At 36.7% G+C, this 16518-nt stretch overlaps 1 protein-coding gene across 10 annotated transcripts in view; it reads right to left on the reverse strand.

The window, feature by feature from the left end:
* Positions 1 to 16518, reverse strand: part of EPHA7 (EPH receptor A7) — a 171147-nt gene that overhangs the window by 142840 nt on the left and 11789 nt on the right. The window lies entirely within an intron of this gene.

The raw sequence follows: 16518 nt of genomic DNA on the forward strand, positions 1-16518 counted from the left end.
TCTGTACTTCAGGAATTTTCTTCTAACTTCAGGTAATATCAGAATGATTGTAGAAGGGACTTAATATAGGACTGATAAAAAATAAAAAAAAAAAATTAATTAAAAAAAAAAATCTGCTTAATCTATCTGGACAAAGTAGTCCTATCCAACACCCCATTAAAATTGGTCCAAACTGAAAGTAGCCTTTTAGTCATTTGAGCTACATTACTGAGCCTTCATACATCACAGCTAGCACACAAATAACATGAGGTTGATGAAATACAGTGCTGTACTTCAAACAAAATTAATCATTGATTTCTTAAAATTTTATCCAGAAAAGGTGATTTTCACTTTTTTTTTTTAATAATTTCATCTGATGTGAGTTAATATCAAGCAAAGGCATACAACGAGAAATCTCTAGCTGATGAGCTGCTGTCCAAGTAAATCTGTTACTACAGGAAACATGTTCACATCTTTAACAGGTACAAATAAACACAACTGATGGGGAGAACACAATCAATAAAATTGTTTCCAAAAATCCTAGGACTGTTTATCTTAAGATCAGATCTGAGAGATTTCAATTAGATGCAGATCTGTTCTGGTACTTCTCATCTTTTCCAGCTTGTCAGATAATTGCCTCCCCAGCAACACCGGTCAAGCACTCTCAGTTCAACCATTAACTCATTCTTTGACGACAACAACAAAGCAAGAACAAGAAACCATGACACAGCTCTTTTTTCAAAAGGACAGGTATGGATTGCGACTGAAAAGGTGCTAACTACACCACAATCATCATTCAAATGTATTTTATAAACTAGCACTGCAGTATAACAGAGTTTTCTGCTGTCTGCTGCCGTGTTCTCCTCACAGTGGGAAAAACGTGGACTTGTGAAGTTCATTTCTGGATACAGCTGAAAATTTTGATTAACAATGACTACTTATCCTACATCTGCACTTTATTACCATAATACATAATGCTCATCTCTCATAAGGTAAGCACACATGCGAGAGAGTTTCAGCTAATTCACAAGAAGAAAAACAAACCGAACCACTTTTCACCTTCTGTGTGTGGTACGTACTCGTGTGCTTCCTTGAATCAGAACCACAGTCTGCTGAGAAACACCACTGCACATTAGAAAGAGCCTTAGTGTGTCTCCCTGGAGTTACAACAGATGTTGGACACTGGCTTTGACACAAGAAGAGCGCGGACGTATTGTGTTAGCAAAAGTCTGAGGGAAGTTTGGGGATCTATCTAGACAAAATGCACTGTATAAATATGCAGTTATCACCAGTGCACTTCTGTCTTAGATAAACTTCTGGCAAAGTAGAATCTATGAAAACTGTTTAACTTAATTAAATTAAAACAATAATGTAATTAAAACAATATTAGAATAATAATGTTTCACCATTACAAAATATTACTGGAAACAAAGGAAGACTAACCATTGCTTGTAATAGGCCTTTCAAATAAAAACCATACCCAGGAAAGCAAGAATGTTTTTTTACTTCTTGTGGTATATTTTCCTTTCAAGAAAGTATGTTGCAAATAAACACTATTCTTCATTGTGCTCTAAAAATGTCTTTTTTGAACTATTTAAACTATTTTAATTACTCACTGTTTTGTCAGCATAAATAAAATTTGCTCATTGACCCACATATTTCTCATCTAAGTAACCGAGCTACTTCTCCCAGATCATTTAGTGCAGGTTAGTATGGCTTTGTGAGCAGCATATAATGAGATGCAAACTAAAACCATAACTATGTCGATTTAAGGTCAAAAAGGCCCATTTGTGGTTATTATGGAAATCAGTTTAAATGTGAGGTAGCTAAACAATGTGCCTTTGCATACCGGCTCAGCAAAAAACCCTAAACAACCTGCCAACATCTGCTTTTTGAAGTGTCAGATAACATTATTTCCAGGATGACATCAAGGGCCTTCATTGGCTATGCATAAGGTCAGTGAATATTAACTTCATTTACACTTGGCTGAGAATTGGCTGGTGCCAACAATAGAGGTTTAGCTCCTCTGCTGAGCAGGGTTAAAAACTGACAGAAAGCTGCCATTGAGGAAGATGGATGATGGTACTAGCTGACCCTATTCCTCCCCAAGTGTCACAGCTTCGGCCTCTTTTCTATCTCCGCAACAAAAGACCCTCTCCGAGCTTCCCAGTGGCCTTCAGCTTTATTGGTGCTAACAGGCCCAGACATTTTCATCGATTGGATTCTCTACCTCTTAAACACAAGAGCTTGCCCTCACTGGCTAGCCAAACCTTGGCACAGATGTCTTTTTTTGTAATTGCTTCTCTGCTGTCTGTTGGGAAGGATGTGATCGGACAGGCAAACATCATGTCAACACAGAAAATGCTTCACCATTTATCTCAGTTTCCCAAAGGCATTTTAAGGAAAGTGATATGCTGTTTGCCTGGAGGGTTTAACCCTTTGATAGTTCAAAGTGTTTATAAATGCAGAAAAAGAAGTTGCTGTCATAAAATTCCAGTGCATTTGTCATATACATGGTTAACAAATTATGAATTAATTTCTCCAATCATAAACCTTTTAAAATGCACATTTCTAAATGCACGGAAATCAATTTTGTCTGTCTATACTTCTATGCCAGATCCTCAAGGGGATTTCCAGTCAAGTTCAAAATCTGCATTTTATAAATCATAAGGCTTTAATTGTTAATAATATAAACATCTGTAGAATTTTCAGACTTTAAATTTGAGGCCACAAACTTAACAAAACACAAAAATGAATTATGGGTTTAAAATGGATGAGAACATATCTATTGCATGGACGGGAAACAATCAAAACAATCAGATCTTTTAACATTTTAATAAAAATGACTGGAGAAAGAATATAAAAGAAACATAACAGAGCTGTATAGAATGCTTTGGGGTTGTAGAAAAACAAAACTGATGTTCTTTTATCTTAAAAAAAAAAAATTGCTACTGGCCATTGCTGGCAAAAGAGCAATAGATTTGACAAGCCATTTGTTTGATCCAGTACAGCAATTCCTGTCTTTCTGCATACACCATGGAAACATCCAGTCTCCTATCATAACTTTTATATATTCCCAGATTCTGGGCTGCACTGCATGTGCTCTGAGCCAAAATGATTGTGTAAAGCCACCCTTAAAGGCAGTACAGCTAGCCAGGGAACTGGTCTCCCACTGAGATGCAATCCACAGAATTATAACAACACTTGCTATGCTAAGCATACATTTATAGCCAGAAGTGAAGGAGCACAGACTTAATGCCCCTATTAAAACCTATGGCTCAAATTCTTTCTTTGGCATAACTCTAAGAACTAAGGAAGATCTAAAAATGATGCATGCAAAAGCCGATGATAAAAATGGGTGGGGGGCACCAAAACTGATTTTTTACAGAATGACAGGCTTTGTAATAAGTATTGTAGAGTGGTTCTCTCAAATACTGATGTAGGAATGAGAAATACAAGGGAGGTCACAAAGGTGGTAACAAAAATTTGTCCAGCCTGGCAGTCCAGCCTAAGAAGTAAATGGAAGTATCAGCCACCAAATCTAACCTTCTGCTATGAAATAGCATGGAAGTATGGATCAAATGATTTCAGTTTTCCAATAACACCTGTAGTTATTATTTGGCAGGGCAGAGAGCAGTGGTAACTAAGTAAAAAGGCAAACATTCCCTGCTGAGGGAGAGGGGAAAAGCTGCACCTTTTTCACACTAGCCATGTTCAAAAAGGAGGTTTACCTCAGTCATAAAAAACAGTAGAAAAGAAAACCCAATCACAATTCAGTCATAAAACCAAAAGAGATACTACAAAAAATATGCATGAAAGTAGCTGAAGCAATTTTTTAAAAATCTGTAATATGTTTCTTTCTTGAAATTAGATGTTTATTGCAGCCTACCACAATATAAAATAATGTAATTGTGTGATCATACAGCAGGGCTCATGTTGACTTTTTCTTCCTCTCTTTTCTTCCTTTTTTTTTTTTTTTTAACACTACTGGTGGGGATATTACAACAATAATGAGGAAAACACACATTTTTCATGTCTGTAGTAACTCCTATTAAACAAACTGCCTTTAGCAAGGGCCACGAGACTGAGCCCTTACTCTTTGTGTTAGTAAGAGATGGCTATGACATGAGGCCAAGCTTTTCTTACTCTCACAAGTAGTCCCATGAGACTATTTATTTATTTATTTATTATGAGTAAAGCAAGCAAGATTTTGCCCAAGGGAAAATAAACTATTTTGTGACAAAAATGTTTCAAGTCCCCTTCTCCACTGGGTAAAAGCACGGAGTTTTGCCTCTTTGGTGTGCCCTATCAGCCCTGCAGGAAACATTAAGGAACTCCAGTTGAAGGTACTTGGAAAGAGCAGGGAGAGAGAGAACTGGCATGTAAGCATGAAATAACAGTGCTCAACAGACTTTGCCAATATGTTTCAGAATCATAGAACCATTTAGGCTGGAAAGGACCTCTAAGAACATCTAGTCCAACCTTAAGCCTAGCACTGCCTAGTCCAACATTAAACCATATCACTAAGCTCTACATCTACATGTTTTCTGAGGACCTCCAGGAATGATGGCTTAAACCACTTCCCTGGGCAGCTTGTTCCAATACTTCACAACCCTTTCAGTGAAGAAATTTTTCTTAATATCCAACCTAAACCTCCCCTGGTACAACTTAAGGACATTTCCTCTTGTCCTATCACTTGGTGCCTGGGACAAGAGACTGATCCCCATGTCACTATAGCGTCCATTAAGAGCAAATGGAAAACTTCACAATGTGTGCAGTTTTATTGACACTAGGTAGAAAAAGAAGTACAGATCATGTCGCCCCAAATGATACCTAGAAGGAAACGGGCATTGTTTTAGCTGTTAGCAAATCCCAAGGCTCCATATCGTCACCCAATTACTTCACCCATGGAAGTCTCATCTGGATTTAATCTGCAGCCTGCAGCTGGTAAAAGTGAAAGTATCAGGTCCTTAAAATCATAAGCAGGGTTAAAAATCGTGTAATTGTACTGCATGAAAAGGTCTCCTCTGAGCCTCCTTTTCTCAAGGCTGAACAACCCCAGCTCCCTCAGCCACTCCTCATAAGACGCGTTCTCCAGACCCTTCATCAGCTTTGTTGCCCATCTTTGGATGTGCTCCAGCACCTCAATGTCCTTATAGCAAGGGGCCCAAAAATATCCCTGATATAAACCACTATCAGGGATAGAGATTGGCAAGGGATCTCCAGCAGCACAGTAGTACTTCCATCTGGGTTGGGTGGAACCACAACATTTTTCAAAGCAGACAGCTGTGGAGGTTTTAAAAAGGACAACAGAGATCCATTTGTTAGCCTACAGAGATGCATAATACATTACAGTACAAGAGTTTTTACCTGCTTCTGGTAATCATAAGAGGGTTCCAATCATATGATATTCCCCTTTTCCATGACCTTAATGCTGGCCTTTCACTGGCTCCTCCCTTCTCGAGGCTGTACGAGTCTCTGAGAGTGAGAGAGTACAGTCTGTGAGAGTGCCACTGAGAGTGAGTACAGTTTGTGAGAGTGCCACAAGCTGGGGCTTTGCTTCACTGAATATAAATACACTGTTGACAGAGAAATCTGGTCAGGCCTCACCCGGAGTACTGTGTCCAGTTCTGGGCTCCCCGGTACAAAAAAGACAGGGATCTCCTGGAAAGAGTCCAGCGGAGGGCCACTAAGATGATACGGGGCCTGGAGCATGTTCCCTATGAGGAAAGGCTGAGAGACCTGGGTCTGATCAGCCTTGAGAAAAGACTGAGACGGGATCTTATTATGTTTACAAATACCTGAAATGTGGGAGACAGAAGGATTTGGCCAACCTCTTTTCAGTGGTTTGTGGGGAAAGGACAAGGGGCAATAGCCACAAAATGGATCACAGGAAGTTCTGCACCAACATGCAAAAGAACTTCTTCACGGTGAGGGTGACAGAGCACTGGAACAGGCTGCCCAGGGAGGTTGTGGAGTCTCCTTCTCTGGAAATATTCAAGGCCCGTCTGGACACCTATCTGGGCAACCTGCTCTAGGGAACCTGCTTTGGCAGGGGGGTTGGACCCTATGATCTCTTGAGGTCTCTTCCAACATCTACAATTCTGTGATTCTGTAAAATGGAGACAACTCATATGACTACAGATATTTAGAACTTGCTCCCGAAGAAACCATAGAGACTACAAGATTGAAAAGTCTCTTCCATCTCTGCATTTCAACATAAGACAGTCTTGGAGGATTTTCTTTCTCCTAAAGAATAAATTACATTACTTTGCATCCAAGTACGTATAGCACTTTATAAAGCAACATCCAAAAATAAAGTATTGTTTCAACCTGAATGCTTAAGCACCTCAGCCACTCACAGACAGAAACAGCACAGTTGTACATTACCCATATTTACAAGACTCTTCTTTATTGACGACAATGGTGCTAGAAAGCAAAGGTTTACCTTACAAATCGAATCTAGGATATATGGATGGATACCCTCCCTTTAGAAGAAAGGACACCTCAAACAAAAGATCTTTTTGTGCATTTGAAGCAGATCTGTACTGTTTTTATATATTCAGATGACCCGAGCCGTCTGTTTGTGCATAGTCCCAGAACATGTCCATCAATCAATGTCAACATTCTTCCAAACTCCATTTTGACTGGCAACTGACAGTTGGTTATCTCCTGAATGTTAATTAATAATGAATACCCTTGTCATTGCTTAAACACAAAATTTCTTCAAATGGTGGAATTTAAAATATGGGGTTTGTTCTTTGAGAAGTGGTATTATATTTTCATTTAGTCCTGACATTAAGAAAAAGAAAAAAAATCCACATAAAGATCACACATCATTTGGACCATCAACTTGCATTTTATTTAAATAAAAAAGTACTTGTTTCTACTTGTGTAGTGCAATTTTGAATCTCATACCACTGTAAAAATTGCATATTCAGCCATAATAAATGACACCATGACTGTGTAGCTCTACATATGACAGAAAATCTTTAAGATACAAAGATCACAAGTAGGTATGTCATTGTATCCTACTCTGTCACACTCATCCAGGAAAAGATATGTTTTAAAAAGGTGTTATTTCTTTCCCTTCATTTACTGTCATTATTCATTAGCAATTCCACTGACTAGATTTTTTTTTAAATAGGCCAAATAGAGTCTTATTTCAATTGACAAACTAAAGCAGACAGACAAGAATACACATCATAAAGCCAAAGAATTGCCCCCTTTTAATCAGAAAATGAAATGATATGCAACTAGTGATAAGTGAAAGTGAACATAATAGAAAGTCTCAGATCACACACTGAATACTCTATTCATAAATGAGTACTGTGGGACATTTTTCAACCCTGCTTATGATTTTAAGGACCTGATACTTTCACTTTTACCAGCTACAGGCTGCAGATTAAACCAGGATGAGACTTCCATAGGTGAAGTAATTGGGTGACGATATGGAGCCTTGGGATTTGCTAACAGCTAAAACAATGCCCGTTTCCTTCTAGGTATCATTTGGGGCGACATGATCTGTACTTCTTTTTCCACCTAGTGTCAATAAAACTGTACACATTGTGAAAGTTTTCCATTTTTCTGTATAAACATACTATCCTTACGTAATAAGCACAAAGCAATACCACAATTATAACATACTCAAGAAAGAAAATAATCAATAATAATTTTTACTGAAGAGCTACTGGTAGAGAATGAGTTTTCATTACATAAAGTTGGACAAAAATGAAAATGGTGAGTTATCTATACTATTTATTCTGCAAATAAATCAATCAAGAAAAAAAAAAAAAAAGCTGGCATTCTGAAATACAAGACCTCAAACATGCAAAATTAAATGTTTGGTTTTAGCTAGGAGACCGTGTCATGGGTCTTATGCAACACAACAAAATCAAGTAAGAATACCCTGTCTTCAGCTGGATTCCAATTGTACTCCAAAATTATCTCCAGTCAGCAATTCAGAAAGAAATACCAAAGATGATCTAAATATATATATATAAAAAAAATATAATTTTATATATAATCAATATATATATATATATTATATATATAATAGGATTATATATATATAAAGATATATATTATAATATATACAGGTATGTACACACATACACACACACACACACATATATATACACACAATTCAGAACCAAAAAGACTGGAAGCCATACCTCCACTGGAATGGTTTTAACTGCTACACTATGGAAAGCAGAATAGTTTCGTTAGCAGGGGTTATTAAAACCTTCAAATGCTGACTACATGTTGGTTAATTGACATGCCCTATTTAAAGCAAGAGATATGAGTTCAAATTCTCCTCAGCATGAAAAAATAATTGACCTAAGTCTGGAAAACTTGAGTTGAATGAGGTCATGTAAATATGATCAGTGATCACAGCCACATGTTGCCCGCTAAAACCACGTTCCACAGACAAGCTGGAGAACATCTAGGTTTTGAACATGTAACTTGTTCCAGCACCAACAGAGCTGAGCTGTTTGGCACACAGACTGCCAAGCTTTTAGAAATACAATAAACTTTTAAATCTCAATTGTCAGCATTCTTCAAGCACATTCATGGTAGCTAAGCAAGGGCTTCAAGATTTTGAATTAGTGATTTAATGAGGTTCTCAAGACCAACTGTATGCCTCTGTGGACACAAATGGTTCAGTTCAAACTGGCACCAGATAAACATTCATAAGATACATTACTTATGCATCTCTACCCATACAATGGTTTAGTGTTGAAAAAGATGGCACATTCAGGAAGTTAAAAGAATATTGCATTTACAGATCATACATAAATAAAGCTTGCTAAGAAGGTGAGAAACAGAGAGAGATTTGGAGAGTTGGAGGCCACAGGGAGTACTAACTTTTCAGGTGGAGTGGATTGGGTCAATAATAATAATAATAATAATAATAATAATAATAACAACAATAATAATAAACAGCCAACCGTTCAGTTTTTCCTTGAGCAGAAGTGGACAAGGAACTCATAACACCCTGCATGGCTTACTCAAGGGTTAGACCTCTAAGGAGAAATAAATTCATGTACAAAACAGGCACGTACATGGTCATTTAAGAAAAATAAGTTCTATCAACTGTCACTGGACACTTGGCAGTTCAGTTGTATCATGAGGACATATCCAGTAAAGTGAAAGGAACATGGAGCTGGTCATGTGCATACTACCTGAGGTCACCATATCAGCCACCTGACAGGAGAAGTTCCAGGAACATGACTTTCAATGGCTAGCATAGCTCAGCCTACTGTGTGCTCAGTCTACTGGAAAATAAGCACCAATCATCTAGGCTGGGTGATATTTCACATTCAATAAACATAAGGAAATAATTTAACAGGTTATATCCATTAATTATGCTAGAGTTTATATATCTCTTGTACTATCCATAGAATTTTTGAGTCCCATGTATATTTGCTTCTCTGGACACATTTCTACCAACACAATGCCTACAACTTAGAAAAGCACTCCTAATCAAAAATTAATTTAAATACATTTCATCAACATAAAGCTTTAGGTTTATGCATATGCTTACAGTTACTTAAAACTTTAGCACTTTCCTCCACAGGAAAGTATTAACATACGGTGTTACACTGATGGAGTTCATAGGATTCTTGCCATTTAGCTCTAGGGATTAAGCCTGAGTCCACAGTCACACAGATAGTTTTCTGTGTGAGGCACTGCTTACTTAAATTAGTCATAAACTGATCTACTGAAAAATAGGAACCCTTTCTACAGCATGCTTATTTATGGTAAGAGATACTATCAGAAATACTTTTGCTCATAAATCAGTAGTTAACCAGAAAGCTAGTGCTCTAGATTTGCACCAGCTTCTCAAAATCGGATCCTTGACTTACTTCACAATTACAGTAAAAAACAATCTCTGATCTGTTCTACATTTATATGTATTTAATATATTGTGAAATATAGCAATAATTATATTTCTTGATCAAGTACTTCCTTTTTATAAATCAATCACACATTTGAGATCTGTCAGGTGTCAGGCTAAGAATCACATGTAACTAACTTAAACCATAAAATTTAGGAAGGTAAAGTATCAATTTACCTACTGATTAAAAAAAAAAAAAAAAAGATGTTTCTTACAGATGTGAGCAACTTTATTCTCATTAGGATACGCAGCGGGGCCACCCAGCTAAATAAGGCTATATAAGTACATACATTGACAAGACCAGGACTCTAGAACTATAGTAATTGAGCCTAATTCTTATCTCACCCAACTTTTATACATGGTGGCCTTTGTTACTCTGAGCTATAAATTAGGTTAATATTAAAACAAATTATCTAAAATGTATATAGCTTCTAAAAATATTTTTCCTACAAGGAAAATCTCTTCTTAAAGGAGAAAAACAGAAGTAAAGAAAAGTATTGAATATTGAACAGCTGTTTTGCAGTATGTTGACTTATTGTGTTTATTTACTAGACTTGGTGAAGTCAGAAACTGTCATCAGTGGATAAGTGCACAAGAATATCCCTTCACCTGAGACACTCAAAAAATACTGGACTATTACCAATGTCTGAGAAAAAGAAATTAAATATGATTTCTATGATTCCCATAGAAAATAAATAATTTCTGCTGTGAACTACTAATTAGGATACTATTCACTTTCACACATACCGTACATTTGTCATTAATATGAGGAACAACTCATGGATACAGATATGTGCAAATGAAAGAATAAAAAGTGTTCAGGGGTAAAAGCTTTTGTAAGTAAACAGGGGATGTTTCATAAAATTTAAATGTTCTTAATGTTTTATATATATATTTTATTGCTACTGTTTTCTTATTAAGGCATGGTAATAGAAAGAATTAGATATTTCATCACACTATACAGAGAGGTCACTTTTCATTAAATTAAACAGTGAACCTGCCTTTTTTCTGCTTTATGCCACAATATCCTGTGAATGCCTACAATAGAAAATATATTTTTACTGTCTCATGAACCATATTTCATTTTTAATGAACTCAATTAAAATAATTTTTAAATTATTTTAAGAAAGCCCATTACAAACTGTTCTATTCTCAAGTTGGTTAGAACTTTAAGTTTTTATTAACAAAGTACAATTTACAGTATTGCTAAAAGGAAAAAAAAAAGCAAAACATAAACAAAGTATATGTAATTTATAGAATTGAGTCCACTTAGAGAGAACCATTTTGTCTTTGTAGATATTAATTGAAGATGTTTTACATGTTTTCAATTTAAAAAGTGTTAATCCACCAACTTTGGACAGCTTACTCTTTTTAATAATTCAATTAGTATTGCAGACAGAGCTTGCACAGTTCAGGGAAAACACTGAGATTTAGTGCTGAGAAATCAAGAACCAACAATTAATTTTTACATTGTAGTTCAAGTGGTAATAAGGATGATAGCAGCTGAAAAGCCACATAAAGGGAATAGAAAATACTATCTCCACAGTTTCCTAAGTAAAAACAGACAGACAGTCTTAAAGATTTAAGAGTGCTTATTATATATGAACTATTAGGAGGAGACAAACATTTTCATGAGAAAGGATGAAGTTTGGGGGCCAGCAAAAATCAAAATCTAATCTAGTTAAGCAAACATTTTGTTCACATAAATTTCATTTCTTTCAACTTCAGTACCAAACATGGATCTCTCCGTATGTTTGTCCCACTTTTCTAATAAGAACCTCAACTTCATTCTTTTAAACAAGGCTCTTTGTTTTCAGAGAACAATTTCTACTTTGAACTGCACAGTTTGCTTGAACAACTTTGTCAGCATTTTACCATCTGTATAATAGATGTCAGATACATAAAGCAGATTAGTTAAACATATATTTACATGCTCCCACTTTTCTCTGATCAGTTCTTCTGTTAAATTCTCTCTGCTTTCAGCTTCCCCATATTCTGCTGATCCTCATTTTTTCCCCTGGCACCTAACTGGTTATTGTTTATTTTTTTAAGCAAATGAAAAATAAACAGTCCAATTTGATGGAATGGACGTACACTTGAGATACAACCTAACTAGGTTTACGTGTCACTCTTCTGCCATTTAGACTCGGAAATGAAAGAATATTTAAATTTATTTCTGTGCCTTCATTTTCAGAGATCAACAGAAACCCTGGACAAAAAGAAACAAACAAACCAAACCAAAAAAAAAAAAAAAAAAAAAAAAAACAAACAGAACTTCCAAGCAAGGCATTTGCTTTTTTTTTTTTCCCCTCATCTAGGAAACTTTTATACTTAGACAATGATAACAAAAACTATTGCATGTTTATTGCAACTTCTCACAAAAGTTTTCTGAGCAGAAAAGTTTGCTTCAGCAGCAAGATGTATGGTTATGGGCAACAGACTTGACACCAAGAAATTCCAATTCTAAACACCAGCTAAAGCTTTATTTAGAAGAAACAGATTTTATGGCTGAGGAGTTAACAGCCCAGCTGTTGAGCAACCACAGCTAATTCAGCAGTGGTATTCCAGACCTGTAAAAAGACAGCTCCTCTGTAATTGAAGGAGAAATTATTAAGGTTCTATTTGACTTCATTGCTGTTTGTTTTTGTTTGTTTGTTTGTTTGTGTTTGTTGTTTTGTTTTGTTTTCAAAATTTATGATCAGCAGTGAATCTGATGGGGAAAAAAATGTACAACGAATTGAGTCTAAGAAATTGATACTCAAAGCTCTAGCAAAATGCAAAAATAAAATTAATTCCTGGAGACAACAGAATTTGTGAAGAGGAATAGGGAGAGGGAAAGAAGAGGGGCTGGAGAAGGGAAAGAGCTCAACATTCAACTATGTTAACTAACGGTTTATTTATGCTTCTGAGATCTGGGCTCCTGATTGCTCACCTGTATGTACTATTTCAACCACTGTCAGCTCTTCTGGAGCAAACCAACTAGTTCATGGAAAATTAAACCAGTCATTAGCTTTCCAGTTAATTCATTTCAGGGAGCATTGATGGCATCATGGATGAGAGCTATCCAAGTTGCAATTACCTCCACCATGTGGTTCTTGATCACTTCAACTTAACATCACCTAACATTTCATATATCTTCATGTCAGACTTGAGAAAGGCTTATGTTACCAAGACTATGATGGTCTGTAGTCACAATAATCAAATTGATTCAGACACTTCAGGCAAAGCAACACTACAAAACAAAAACAATCAAACAAACAAACAAAAAAATGTATTTTAGGGTTAAAAGGTACCACAACACAGAGACCTGGAACAAATGCTATGAAGAATGGGGGTTCCGGCTAATATCAAGTTGCATATGAGACAACAGTGTGCCCTGGCAGCCTGCTGAGAGAAGTGATTGTCCTGGTATATACTCTGCACTGGTGTGGCCTTACATCGACTACTGTGTTCAGTTTCGGGCACTACAGTGTGAAAAGGACATAAAACTGTTAGAGAGCTTCCAAAGGAGAAGTTGGTGAAGGGGGGGGTGGGGGGGTGAAGAGCAGCTGAAGTCACTCAGTTCAGCCTGGAGAAGAGGAGATTGAGAGGATACCCCATGGTAGCCAACAGTTTCTTCAAAAGGATGAACAGAGAGGCATGGGCTGATCTCTCCTCTTTGTTTACAGTGACCGGGCCTGAGGGAATGGCATGAAGCTGCATTGGGGAGATTAATACTGGATATTAGGAAAAGGTTCTTCACTGAGAGGGTGGTTGGACACTGGAACAGGCTCCCCTGGGAAGTGGTCATGACACTGAGCCTGCCAGTGTTCAATAGGTGTGTGGACAACGCTCTCAAACATACAGTTTAATTTTGAGGTTAGTGCTTTGTGGAGCCAGCAGTTGGATTCAATGATCCCTGTGGGTCCCTTCCAACTCAGGATATTCTGTGAAGCATGAAGGTACAAATTTCTTCAGGTGATGGCTAGCCCTGACTACTGAGAACACAAGCCATTTTCTGTTATTTAACTTAAGATACATGGTAGAGATAGTTCTTCTCATCTCTGTGCTGATACATTCATAAGGTTGAATGACATGAACAAAGTAGGTCAAAGAAACGAGAATGACCTAAGGAGACTGACAAATTTGTGAAAACCTCCTTTATGAAGACTAGACTGTTCTAAAAGAAAGATATAGCAAATAAAAATAATAGTAAAAACAATTTCTACCACATCTCTGTGACACGAAAGGTAGTCAGAAGACTCCAGGGTGAAAGAAACCAAGACACTTAACTGTCTAGAAACTCCATAGGAGGATGGAAGTAAAGATTACAATTCTGCATTCATAGTAGAAACATCTTTAGTACTCTTGACGATCTAGCTCAAAGTTTTCACCTGTAAGTATGTTATATTTTTCTGAATTTTGTGGAAAGATACTTACACAACGTATTTAAAAATCTAGTAGTTCCTATGTGGTTGTGTCTGGCACCTACTATCTGATCACAAATACATTTGTTTAAAAAGGACAGAAAAACTACTGAATATCTTAAGTGGAGGTGGGAAGGAGGTAGGGACTCTCCTTTTGAACTTTCATTGGCTTTATAGAAAATAGCAAAACTGTCAGAAATGTCCTCATTCTTGGCACTGGTTCAAGTTGCTGAGAATAATTACATTCTCTTCACAAGAGCAATTTTGGAAGTAAATGCAGGAAAGGTAACTTTTCTTAAAAAAAAAAAAAAGTCTTGATAATATACATGCTGCTGATGAAGTTGTCTACCATTTTGCCCCTTCTCCACACACTAAACTATTTTCAAATTGAAAATGCAGGAATATCAAAAACGGCTATTCAATTAGCAGGTTACCCACAGGCTTTGGGACACACCACCTGGGCCAAACTCTATAACAAATCATACATCCTGTGTTTTTTAGAAGTATAGTAACTTTTATTTTAATGACATCTTATTCACATTCCCCCCTCAATTCATTGCCCTCTGCTAGCAAACATGTTGCATGTTCCTGAGTATTAAAAAAAAAAAAAAAAAAAAAAAAAACACAAAAAGAAAGACACACCACTTTACCACAAATATGACAAACATAAGGCAAATTCTGTTTTGGCATCTGTTATCAAGTAATATTTCACAAAGCCAAGATATAAAAGCTTGACAATCCCCCCCTCCAAAAAAAAAAAAAAAAAGGGAACAGATGTAGCTGTAGCTTGTAGTCTGGCACAAAGTATATCACATAACAAAGTTTGGAAAGAAAAGCCTCTAGCTCCCTTTTTACCTCACCAAGACAAAATGTACAAATAGCTATAAAACCCTCCCCATTTTGGGGGCCAATAAGACAACTGTTAATGCACATGGTGTTATAAAATGTTTAGCAGTAAAATGTACCCATTTGGCTTTGCCTTGAATTCTGATTGTTTGGACTTAGTGCCAAATCATCTATTTAATTTTTCAGCTCAGTCATATTAAGAGATGCTTCCTACCTTCTGAAACTACCTTCTCTACTGCTCCAATTGAGCAAATATAATTCTCTCATCCCACCCCCAACTAACATGAAACAGATGGAAAATACATTACATTAGTTCTCAAAGAATCATTTTCTCATTCAAATACCAGTCACTGACCCCAGTGTGGTCTTTACATGTGCAACATATCGACTGGATTCCACTGTGAGAAAGAAATCAAAGTTACATCTCTTGGGAGTCTACTACAGATAGTGAGAATTTCATCGGGTTTTGGAGGTGTTGTTTTCTTTTTTTTCTTTTTTTTTTTTTTTTTCTTTTTCTGGAACAGACACACAGTACATGATGTTGGAAGCTTTGCTAAGTACCCTTCAGGTACCTTTGCTAGGTACTTTTCAGTATAGTACTTTAAGAGGTAAAATTTCCCTGCCTCAACCCAGTGCCACACACCAACAGACATATGATCAATACTGAAGAGAGTGTCCTTTGTAATGTCCGTCCCTCCCCCCCCCCAAAAAAAAACAACACTCTGCAATCCAAAGTTCGCATGCTTATCTAGTTTTCTCATGCTTGTTTCACCAAACTTTAAGATTTTGCCTTACATGAAGACTGTGAGCTCTCTCGAGTTAGGCTCTCTTATTCATTATCCCACTAGACCACTGAGAAGTAATCAGTGTTCATCTGAAAAAGAGATGAATTCAACTTAGAAGACTGACCACTGAAGAATAAACACAAGGGAGATCAATCTCCAGGTTATGTGTTTCACCACTCATGATTGCTTCCTTCCTTATCCTTCCCAACACTGCTAGTTACTTACATTCATGCAACAACAACAAATCTTCTGGCAGCACGTCCAGTGCAGAATTCAAATAAATCAAAATTAAATTGTTTTAGTATCTGAACTCAATAAATTTCGCATACAGGAGAGAAGCTATATGCAAAAGGATCACATTCTTCAATCACAGTCAGCCAATCAAGCCAGCTTAATACAAATCAAAAACCCCACTGTGTTACAGTTTGAAGAGCTATTTGGAACTACAATGTGGCCATCTACTCCTACCTTTAATACAATGCAGACAGATAAGGCATTATTCTGTATCTTTAAAAGGCCTTCCTATTGTGTTAAATTAATTCAGCTGAGCTATAGTAAGTGTGAGAGAGGAATCAGACTTTTGCCCATCCTGACAGAGCAC

Source organism: Cygnus olor, chromosome 3 (genome assembly GCF_009769625.2).
Source record: "Cygnus olor isolate bCygOlo1 chromosome 3, bCygOlo1.pri.v2, whole genome shotgun sequence".
NCBI lineage: Eukaryota > Metazoa > Chordata > Aves > Anseriformes > Anatidae > Cygnus > Cygnus olor.